This window comes from Megalops cyprinoides, chromosome 4, assembly GCF_013368585.1.
Source record: "Megalops cyprinoides isolate fMegCyp1 chromosome 4, fMegCyp1.pri, whole genome shotgun sequence".
Classification (NCBI taxonomy): domain Eukaryota; kingdom Metazoa; phylum Chordata; class Actinopteri; order Elopiformes; family Megalopidae; genus Megalops; species Megalops cyprinoides.
In genome coordinates this window covers 28,872,606-28,884,556 of record NC_050586.1, presented here as the reverse complement: position 1 = coordinate 28,884,556, position 11,951 = coordinate 28,872,606, and positions in this window count along the sequence as shown.

Here is an 11,951-nt window from a genome sequence, read left to right as displayed (position 1 = left end):
AAATCATATTTTAGCCTCTACTATGTACTTCAATAATGTAAGCATTTTAAAACACCGAGCCTGTTAGGCAATATTGGCCTGTGAAGTGAACAAAGACGTGTTCACAGTGGTTTAATTTCGGTTATTCACATTGCTAATCGGGCAGTTTGTGACTGTGATATTTGAACTGGAATTGATTTCCTGACAAATATATACGACATATTCTGAGATCATTTTGTTGTGTTTCTTAAAAATTCAGATTCAGACTGTGAATAAAATATTGGAGTATGTGTGTGTGCGTTTATGCAATTTTGAGCCATCAGATTCTAAAGCGCAGGAAGCTGAGGGGTAGCCGTTATGGATATTGAAAACTGATATTGTTGGAACACCCTGCTGCTTTCCCCTTTAGAACACAAAGGTCATGGTGGGTCGTTACAAAACAGGATGGATTAACTGCAACATGATAGCTCGGGTTTATAATGACATGTTATCAATATACGATCTACTTTCTTTAGATTGCACATTGTTTCACCTGAAGAATGCGCCACATTTTTATAACACTGGTTACAAGGATCACTCGTTAACGAGACACTGGTAATTAATACCTCCTCACAATCAGTTTTAAACCGCGTCCTGTGAGGGGGATTAACAAAGGGACCTATTGAATAATCTATAGCTGTTTGCAGACTTTGCATTTGTGTCTTTTGTGAAATGGGATCTATGTTGATACACATGTCATTTCGCGCAGAGTAACAATACAAAGGGTTATTAATGAGATACCTTTCTGTCTTTAGTGATCGTAAGTGTTGCTGAGGAGGGGTGGGTATAGGGCAACACAGAGGTCATTTTGTTTCATCCAATTGCCAGACCAGCATCAGTCTTTCCAGTATTCAGTAATAGGGCAATGCTTTGATGATCACAACTCAGCCTTACAGCCTGTATAGATTTTACCTTGAGAAAAAACATCCACCATTAGCTACAATACCAATATGGACACTTTAATTGATTTTTCAATTGATATGAGGTACATGGCAGTGCATTTTGAAGTTATGATTTATGAATGTTGATGCTCTGTATGCATGAATACTTCTAACTAGCTGTTTCTGCAAAAAAAAAAATATATACTGACTAAACTCATCCCACATCCCACATACTGCAGACTAACATTAACTACTGATGTAATACTGAACACCTTAATTCCTCCAAACAAATTATTTTAAATTCACTGCAGTACAAGGAATTATTTCACACCTCAATCAAATGCTTATCATTAGTAATTTTACAGCTGCATTCACAACTAACTGTATGTATATGGTAAGGAGCAGGACTTGTAACCGAAAGGTTGTCATTTCGATTCCCCACTGGCACATTGCTGTTGTATCCCTGGGTAAGGTACTAAACCCAGAATTGCCTCAGGAAATAATCAGCTGTATAAATGGGTAACATAGAAAAAAATTGTAAACTATGTAAGTCACTCTGGATAAGATCATGTGTTAAATGCCAGTAATGCAATGCAATGTAACTTAGAGCAGCTGAAACATGAAGGGAAGGTAAGGCAGGCAAAAAGAAGGAGGAGCATCACAGTTACTGTAGTGGCTTCGTTTGTTCCAACATTCTTTCAGCCACTAATAAGGCATTCATTATGGACATAAATGACACCTAAATGCATGACAGCAAGTAAGATGATACTTTATTTCAGACGTAAACCTTACAGTGTTCCCAAGGCAGCAAAGATAGATTTGTATACAACACTAAGAGGTGAGGAATCTAGGACATGTGGTCTGTGTGTGTGTGTGTGTGTGTATATATATATATATATATATATATATATATATATATATATATATATATATATATAGAGAGAGAGAGAGAGAGAGAGAGAGGCATATACATACACCATACATATGTACCACATTATCTCTATATTCCAATAAAGACCTTGTTTACAGAGTAAAGTCTGGAACTGGATTGTAACACCAGAGCTGTTTTGTTACTGAGCACCCAGTGAGATTGAGATCTATGGCTATCATTACACCCCCCAATCCTAAATACAGATCACCCCAGTGAGCTGAACAAACCTGGCCCGGTGTAGATCTCTCTCTGCTAATTGTTTTACCATAAGGGCTAATATAACTTTTATAAGCACCTCCATTCTCAGATGACTGCATACCTGGAATTGCCTGTATCTTTCCTCAACACTGTACTTCCTGACCAACATCAAACCACAGTAAAGACAACACATTTACAGAATGGCAAACTCTACAAGCACAACCAACAGGAAATAACATAAATCACATGAAATGTATGATAAGTAATTGAAGTGAAAGATGAAATCAAACATAAGTTTTGCTGTAAAGTATTGTGAATGCAGTTGTTTTTTTTCTCTTCAGAATTTCTTGAGTATTTTTATTGCCCCTGCACTGTAAGATCCACAACAAAATCAAAATGCAAAATGCCCCATCAGCTGCACCATATAAATACGCAGACTATTCTCTGCAGCCAGACATTTTAAAATGGATAAAAGAAGGAATAAGCGGAATGATGGGTTACCGTCACTCTCTGTCGTGATGAGCTTCTGATGCGGCATGGTCCCGGGGTCGTGCTGCGGGGGCTACGCTGATGCTAGGGGGACATCGGGAGGCCACGCTCCTGAAAGGCGGGGCTCTGCTTCCGCCTGGCTGCTAATGAGCGTTTAACCCGGGGCAGGTCACTTTTCCCGGCCATTCACCCTGCTCATACAGGCACAATATGGGTACAATGCAGGGCGGGAAACTCGAGAGGAACTCAATTTCACTGCTCCTCAATTATTCACGAGGATTTTTCTTTGCTTTGTGGCCATTTATTTATTTATTTATTTTGGGGCCGGGGGGGCTTTTGGTGGGGGTGGGGGTGGGGGCGGGGGCGGGGGTGAGGGTTCACAGAAGGCCTTGCCAGAAAGATTATGATGCTGCAATATGCAGTGGCAGACAAAAGGGAACTGATGGTGAGAGGCAGAGCAAGGAGAGAGAGAGGCCTAATCCTAAACCTGTAAGACCTAAGACCAAAGACAGGTTTAATGCAAATCTGATTTTAATCTAATGCTAATCTAATGCATGCAGAATATACATTTGGGACAGACTGAGCTACAATCCAACACAGACTTGCCTACACATGTAATACACTGATACAGATCTAATACAGATTTAATGTAAAATCTGAGATAGTCTTAATACCATTACACTACAAAGAGCTGAATATTTTTACACAGCACCCGTGGAAAAATGTACAGAGATAAAAGAAAAGAGGATAGCGCTATGTAGTTCCTCAGATGTGAGCAAAGACATGTCACACTGTGTGACACATTAAAGCCGGATTCCAGAGAACTGGATACCTTGGTCTGGTGAGAGGGGTCATCTAAGGAGACACCCACAGCCTGCACCTGTGGTAAGCGATTTCTGACCCCACATCAACACCTCACAGTACAATTATTGTACTTAATATAATTAATGATGAGAGGGGAAAATGCACAGGTGAGCTCAGAATTATCCGGAGGGCCAGGGAACACCAAAGATGCAACATTCATGAATACTGACCCTGGCTAAACCTTGTCTGGAAGGAGGGCTTCTGAGTCCTCCTCAGAAAGGAACCGCAAACCTCATTTTCTGGGCAGTTCTGGCCCAATCTCCACAGCAATGTCTAGACACACTCTGTCCTCCGCACAGCATATCAAAAATCATTTAGCAGTGAAGACAATATTGATAAAAATGTCACCATGTCCACTTTTTACAAATGGCTGGCAGTGGCTGTTCAATCAGGGCTAGCTAACCTGAAAGGCTACGAGGCCATGCAACGTGGTAATGCAAGGTTTCTTTGTTCCTTTCTCTCAACGTGCTGTGGAACACACTGCCACAAGAGGGCGATGTGGACCCTGAAGTTGTGAAATTGATTTAATGACTTCAGGCAGGGCTTTGGGGAACCACCTGAAAGCACTTAGTAAAATCCCTCCACTGGAAAGTACTCAAAATGCCACCGCACGCGATATACTGCATGTAGTATTTGCTCATTCAGACAGGCTACTCGAGAGTGAGCACATTAGCACCAGCAAATGATGCCCTTAAATGTTTATACCATATATGGGTAATAAGGAAGCAGCAACGTATTATGACAGGTTCCAGTTCTCACGTGCCACCACAGGAGCGAGAGATCAAGTTCCTGCACTAATATTAGCAGCAGGAATAACATCTGCAGCAGACTTGAGGGGTGCTTTCATTGCAACCCGATAGGCCTTAGCGGAGCAACAGGCGGAAGGCTCCATGCTCTATTGATTGTTTTGTTTCTAAGCTGATGTAGCTGCGCGCAGCATGTCTTGCGGGAACCACGTCACCACAGCCATAGCTGTCATGGCTGCAGTCCTTCTTTGGGTTAAACACAGTTGTGTGTTAGTCAAAGGACGAATTAGCAGAAATTTGATGAGAGCTGGAACCCGGAACTCACGTGGCACCATAAATAGCCCTAATGCAAGCGGAAGCCTTTGCCTCTCCTGTTCTTGGCTCATTACAGACGACTCGTCCTTTGATAAATGTATCAGCCCAGTGTGAATCTATATAGTCGATTTTATTACCTCGTCCCTGACCTTCTATTGACATTATTGATAGTTCTGTTGAGCTTTTGATGCCCTTTTATTGAGTGTGTCATGTTTACATGGGTATGTAACCAATACACATGCTATGGCATTAGTCATAACACAGGCAAGAAGAATATTGACGCTGATCTGATCTGGAAAGTTCTCTATGTGGGCTCAGTGCGAGCATCTCCATCAAAATGTAGCATGTTTTTGGCCCCTTGGAGTTTCTAGGAATCAACGTCATTACAGAGCAGGGCCAGTCCACCAGGCCGCTACGCACGGTATGCTGCCAAGCATACATTACTTGTTCTGCCCTCAGGTAAGTTGCGAACAGTATTTTGACAATGTGATTGATATTCCTCCTGCAGGTAAAAACAAACCTGATGACTTCTGGGTTGCTTTAAAACGGTCAAAGGCATCGCTTTTTCAACAGCCGGTGTTCAAGTGCCATTGGGAACAGACCCGCCGTTTCGGTTATAACCTGCAGGGGAACATGTGAAAGGGTGTACCAAGCTGCAAGGAGACAAACAAGATGTTGAGAAGCGCAGTGAGTTTAAGGCCTCAGAATGTCCTGTCCCTGTTTTCGAAAAGCTGAATAATGGGGGGCGCGGGGGGGGGGTGAAGGGGGGGTGGTATTTGGCAGGGTGTATCATGTAGCGCCTGTTTTCTGTCAACAAGCCAAAAAATCTATCATATGAATGAAGATCTGACAAAATACTGCTAGGTGATGGAAGCAAGGCTTCAAAAACCCCATAATGGGTCTAGCTACCTTATGCTGCCACCACCAACTCATTTGAGCCAATAAAAAGACTTTTCTCTCCATAGCAAAGCACCTTGATTGGATCAATTCAGTGCTCTTCCCATTTTTCAGTTCATAGTAACATTCAACATCCTCTACAGTTTACACCACACCATGAAAGGTTATCAGTCTGTTCCAGGGGGACACATGGTAGCCCCTTAACTGGTCACCTGGAGTAATAAAACTCTAGCTGTGTTTGCATACTTAATCAAAAAATGGTCTTCCCTGACCAAATGTGTTTCATCATTTCACTATCATAGTCTTTTTTCACAGTGGTCACTGCTAAAGACCAAGCAACCATAAAAAATGTATAGTTCTTTGATCACCCTGACCCCATGCCACTGTAATTATAGTTTCCTAAGCCCCTGGTTCTTCTACTTCTCCCACTATGGTAAAGAGCACCATTGTTATAGTTTCATTGCTGAATCAATACATTCTGTTTGCATAAACTGGCCAGTGTTGCATTGTTTTCTGCTGACTCAGGGTGACCTGGTAATGACATCATTAAATTATCAATGCATGGAAACACAGTTGTAACGTCCAATCCAGCGATGCAATGAACACTTTGAGTGGAACAAATAGCAAACACATCTTGAACATCCGACGCCTCCAATGACTTGCGAATCACCTTGTTAATGCAGCTGTGTTTTACCTGAGCATTTACTGATACCTTGCAGAATGTAAAACAGCAGCAGTGTCCTTCCAGGGTGACGAGCCCTATGTGTCGGAGCGAAACAGGGAGTGGCCTTTTGTTTCGGAGTGCTGATCACTTCATCTGATTAAATCACCTCTGTTCTCCCCATTCCATTAATTGTCCCTGGGAGGAGTGAAACTGTGAAGTTTAAGTAGATTAGAAATTTTTGAGATCTTCAGGGTTGCTTTTTCAATCAAACCAAAAAAAACCTGAAACAACACTAATGTAGCCATCTTTAGCTCCATTCCAGGTTTTGTGTTTTTTTTTTCCTTGAGAGAATGCTGTATCTCTGTTTTTAATTTTCTCCTTGGGAGTTTCTAATCACTGTTCAAATGTGTATTCTTTCCTTGTAAGAGAAACAACAATATGATCATATTAACTACTGACTCAGCACAATGTGTAATAGAATTAAGTACTACCTGTACTAGAATTAAGATGTAGACCTTTGTACACTGAGTCTTATAGATTGTGCTTCATCGTTAATACCAGTGTACACTAGTTGTGTTCACCAATGAAAAAGTGTGCATGTCTTCTTTAATTGACTGGAATATAACCAAATAAAATCTCACCCAGGTCAATGTTTTGACCAGCATTGAAGCAGGGCAGAAAAAAAGATAATTTAGCATATGACTGAGAAAACAGCTATACCAAAAGACCCCATTTTCTGTGGCAGTGGACTAAACAAGCCCTTTCTACTAACAGATTACTAAGGTGAACACGGCTTATGCAATAAAATCATAAGATAATCTTAATAATGATGTTATGATAAACAAAATCATAAGGTTACCAAATAAGATCTGCTATTCTGCACCCTGTGGAAGGGTAAATTGGTATCAAGTGTGATTTCATGAAACAAAAAGTGTCTGAAACTCACTGTCAGCACCCTCAAAGGGTCGAACAGGCCAGACTTGCAATTTGGTGAATTTTAGGAATTAAACATGGGGATCAATCAGTATTCACAAAGGGGTTTCTATATTTGTGTAGATCTTAAGGAAAGATTAAGTCTCTCTTATGACTAGCGCAAAAAGTGTTTCTTTTTTACTGCTTTGAGTAAAAAGAAACAAATGATTGTCATGTGATGTAATGCCTAGCGACAAAAAAACGAGACCTGGTGACAACAAGAAACGTGGCGGTGTTGCAGTGCCCACACGCTCTGCATTGTACAGCCGCAGCATGCTGCTCTTAAAACGGGAGTTTTCTGTGCTTCCCCCCCGCGCCTGCGTTAGCGTGCCAAACAAAAGGGCTCTCTTTGCGAGAAAGGAAGTGATGACGTCAGGGCAGCTTTAGTCAGCTTTGCCTCACGTCGCCGCCAGCGTGTTCTCTCACCTGAGCATGCCGCAGCAGCGGGATGTCCTGGAATCTGGGGGCAGGGCAGGTCCCCTGAAGGGGAGCCCATGTTCTCGCGTTATGAGAGATGTTCAAGTACGATAACTGGGGAGGAATTACTGGTTCTTACTGCACAGAGCGGTTTTTACCCCAGGGTCACCAGGTGAGACATTCACAGGAGGAGGGCCCACATAAAGGATACACAGCGACCTGTAGTCTGCCATTTATTGTCTCACAAGCTTTGCACTCTGAAATTTCCCCCGTGGTTGGTTGTTTTTTGAAATGGCACAAAATGTGACCTTCTCACTTTGTACTGATTAAATTGTCTACTTTTGGATGTTGTGGTGAATACAAAAAAGTTACAATGCATTTCAACAAGTGCAATAATATCCTACAGTAATACACATGAAAAGGAAAGAATCTTCAGGGAAAGATCTAACAAAATCCAAATGAATCAATAATTTATCTTTTTTTCTCCCAGGCGCAGCTGGTCTCATTTAACAGCGAGGGACATACAGTAGAAGAGGTAGCTGTTTTTGGAAGAGGGAGACTGCAGTCTGTAACAGCAAACCCCTGGAGAGGTAGGCTTGTTTTTGCCCCCAGGCCCCTTACAGTAAAGACAGAGAGAGGGAGGAGGGAGGCTGGACTGACACCATAATCTGGGGAGGAGGCCAGCCTGCTACAGGAAAGCACACGTGGCCAGGGCCGACTGCACATGAGGAAACACAAACAAAGGCCAGGCGGTCCGCTGCGCCGGGTACATCTGCTCCCCAGCTCCCACTGTCAGCATGAGTAACAACAGTGTTACTGTTATCCCACCCCCCCCCCCCCCCGACCAGCCTGCCACACACACACACACACAGGCTTACAAATACCTACAAAAACAACACACACTCAGGCTCGCACCTCCACACACATACACATAACATAACACACACACACACACAGACTGCCACACTCACAAACACAACAGACAACAGACACAAGGTCACACACACACATACACCTAGGCTCTCTCACACACACACACACACACACACACACACACACACACATACACTCACTAGTTTTTACACATGCTTACACACATGCTTACCTGCACACACACACACACACACACACACTCACATATACTCACACAAATAGATATAAAATTAGTCATACAAAACAAACACACATATATACATATACAAAAAACACACACAGTACCATATACATACAAAACAAACACGCACATACATACTACACATTCTCACAGAGTCACTTTAACACACATACAGGAAGCACACACAACCAGAGCTGTACAACCCCCTCAGGGTAACATGAGCACAGCTGACCTATGACCCCTCCACCACAACCATTTCACAGAGACAGAAGGGAAAGACAGAGTCTGAAGAGGAAGTGAAGTAACAAAGACGTTTCCCAATTTTTCTGACCCATTTCTCAGTTAGTGTGAAGTAACCATGAAACTGAGTCACTATCCTGGAGAAATCTTGAATCGTGAATGGCTGGAAGTAGTCCAGGCTGATTCAGCTTTTCATGCAATGGCCAGTCCCCTACAGCCGCTACATGTTCAAACACACTACAGCTCCATTTTCAAAAAACAGGCTTGAAATCCTGCGTGAGAGGAGACTCTCAGCCACAGTTTAATCAGGGAGACATAGCAGTTACCGCCTCCCTCCCCCCGGCCCGTTAGCGTGGGAGTGTGTTTCTGTTCAAGGGCGAGTTTGCTGTATATCAGAGGCCCCTGTATGCCCGTGAACCCATATACCCCTGGGATTTATGGAGCTGGTGTTCATCAGGCCCCCGCTGACAGAAGGAGCACCTTGAGTGAGCGCAGCCAGGCTGTTATATAACTGCAGCCCGGGCTCTCTCTGCACTAGTCTCACATGGCTGCCTATGTATCAGGTCTGCCTTGTCCAACCAGTCCTGCACCTGGTGTGACCTGGCGTGTTTAACTCACATAAATACGCACAGACCTCGGGGTGGAGCACTGCTCCATACACATTTGTCCCACAAGGTGAAAGAAACAGCTACAGCACGCTGGCTGTGCTACAGCAGGCGGGTGGAACACACACTGCTTTTTGCCCATTCTGCCTCTGTAGAAACGCTCTCTTTGTGAGTCATCATGCCCAACTCACATCTGTTGAGTAAAACTGCCATATAACAGCTTTTCTGTTTATTTACAATAGCCATAGCCCAAGGGTCTGCTCGTGTGTAGCTTCTGAGATGTCATGCAAAACAGCAGCTACTGGGACTGAGTTGTATTCTCCCTCCTTGACGTGTCTCTAAGCCTAAAAGAAAGCTAACTCTCCCTACACAGCAAGCTGCTGGAAAACCATGAACAATACCACTGGTTAAAACTGACAAAGAGTGCCAAACATGCAAAAACAGCATGACGAACACACGCCACAAAGCTACCTGGCCTTACCACCTGACTCCTTACTACCTGATTCCTTAGCTTAAAGCGTCCGAAGTTTCATCCACAGTGTAATTGCCACGTAGCATTTCTAATCAGAATGGCGTAGTACATGCTGCTAGGGAGAGGGTCAATGAGCTGGGCTGCTAGGGTGCTGATGGTTTACTTTGCTGGTGAGTTAGAAAATGGCAAAGTAACATGACAGGAATAGAACAAGGCTACACCACAGAGCCATGGAGAGAACAATAGTGGTGTAAAAGACCAAACATGATGGTATGCAACTGTATTTTTCTGACAAAGGTCATGTGTTAGCATGTAAGGTGGTGCGATGTTTTTTTATCTCCTGGTTTATCACCATCAGTTCCCTGCCAATCCCAAGGCCATTAGACAAGTAGACTACCCTGTTATCAATAAAGAACCCGCAGTGTGAAATCATCAGAGGCAGAGAGGTTTTCAAACAGGCACTGACACTCAAACATGTTTGTTTCCAATTCAGAGTAAGACAGGGAGGGAGGGTGGGGATGAAGTCTCACATTCCTTTCACACCAAGGAGTAATTTCTGCTGTTTTATTTTTTTTATTCCATCTCATTCAGTCAATGTTGTATGGACAGGCAACCTGAGTGTTGTAGTTACCATACACAAAGGGTCCCAGGTGACCTTTGGTTTGGGGGCTGTCGAGCCTTTGCTGAGTTCTGTTTGTGGTTAGGCCTGGGGCCTGATTGGGAGACAGGGAGAGAGGACCTGGAGCACAAAGAAGCATACCCACACACAGACCCACAGTATGTGGCAAAACACAGAAGCCATAAAAGCCTGCTGACAAATTCAGCATGAGCCACCGATCTGCCTTCAAAGGGCTTTTCAGGTCAAGAGGGAACTCAAGGTACAGGTCAAACAAAGGCTAATAGGGTCTCAAAAAATAGACTTCACCTACAAAACTCAGAACTCCCTGGAAGCATCCCCCCAATTAACGGTGCCCTTGACCCCCCACCCCGCTTATATCGATCGCACAGTTCACACATTAGTTAAGTCCACCAGCCACTGGGGGAACGCAAGGTCTCGTTCCAAAGAGTTCAGACAGAATCAGCGTTGCTTACGTGCTAAAGAGCTTATCGTGTGCGACACAGCTTATGTAAAAGGATAAGCGCTCTCTGCGTCCCCCCAGTGACAGTGGCAGTAAGGCCAGTCTGCAGTATATCTCTCTGTCTGTCCCTGCACGCACTGGTAAATTTCTCAGTACTTCTCATCCTTGCATGAGCTGTCTCCCAACTGGAATGCAGTGCACTGCACTGCACCTCACCTCCTGTCACTGCAGGTGATTACCTCCCATTTAACTCTACCTAAGGCAACCTGATCTGCCCAGCTGCAGTAGTTTACTTGTAAAAAGCAGGAAAAGAATGTTCCCGTTGCATTACGACAGGGGACTGCACAACCACCGCCTTATCAGATTACGTTTGAGGACTTGTCAGCGCAGACACAACATCAGGTCATGGGGAGTGAGGATAAATATGCTTGGAGTCTAAGGAAGAATGGTGCCAGGGGTTTACATACACCTCATGAAGGAGTACCTGAGGTATTGTCCAGCATCTTGTCATAGTGGAGCTTCCTGTTGTAGATGCTCACAGAAGTGGGAGGGTGTCATGAACCCAGTGTCAGAGACAAGTGATTGTGGTGAGTACGCCACTTCCCACACTCTCCCGGCTGGCTCATCTGTCTAGATGAAATCTAGCTTGTCATGTGAGGATGAATTTGATGGTGGGAGGGGGCTCTGAACCTAATTGTATACCCCTAAGTCCTCCTGGGACTGGCAACCCCCACACCTGACAAACTGGCCATAGCCAAACAGGAGTCAGACTACAGCAAATCTACAAATACACACTGAAATCAGAAACCAACAATGATGATGACATAAATAATTTCAATTAATTAGGTACTGAAAATATTGATCTGCTTCCTCTTTCAAACAGATGGCTTAAAACATCATGCAGCACATATTTAGCATGTCTCTTTAGTTCCAGTGATACAGTGGGGAAAGGCTACACAAGCTGGTGAGACAAAATCAGACTTGAAAGAGACACATCTGACAGATCGTGACACATTTCTGTATCATGTTAAGCTCACTAAATGGACTTC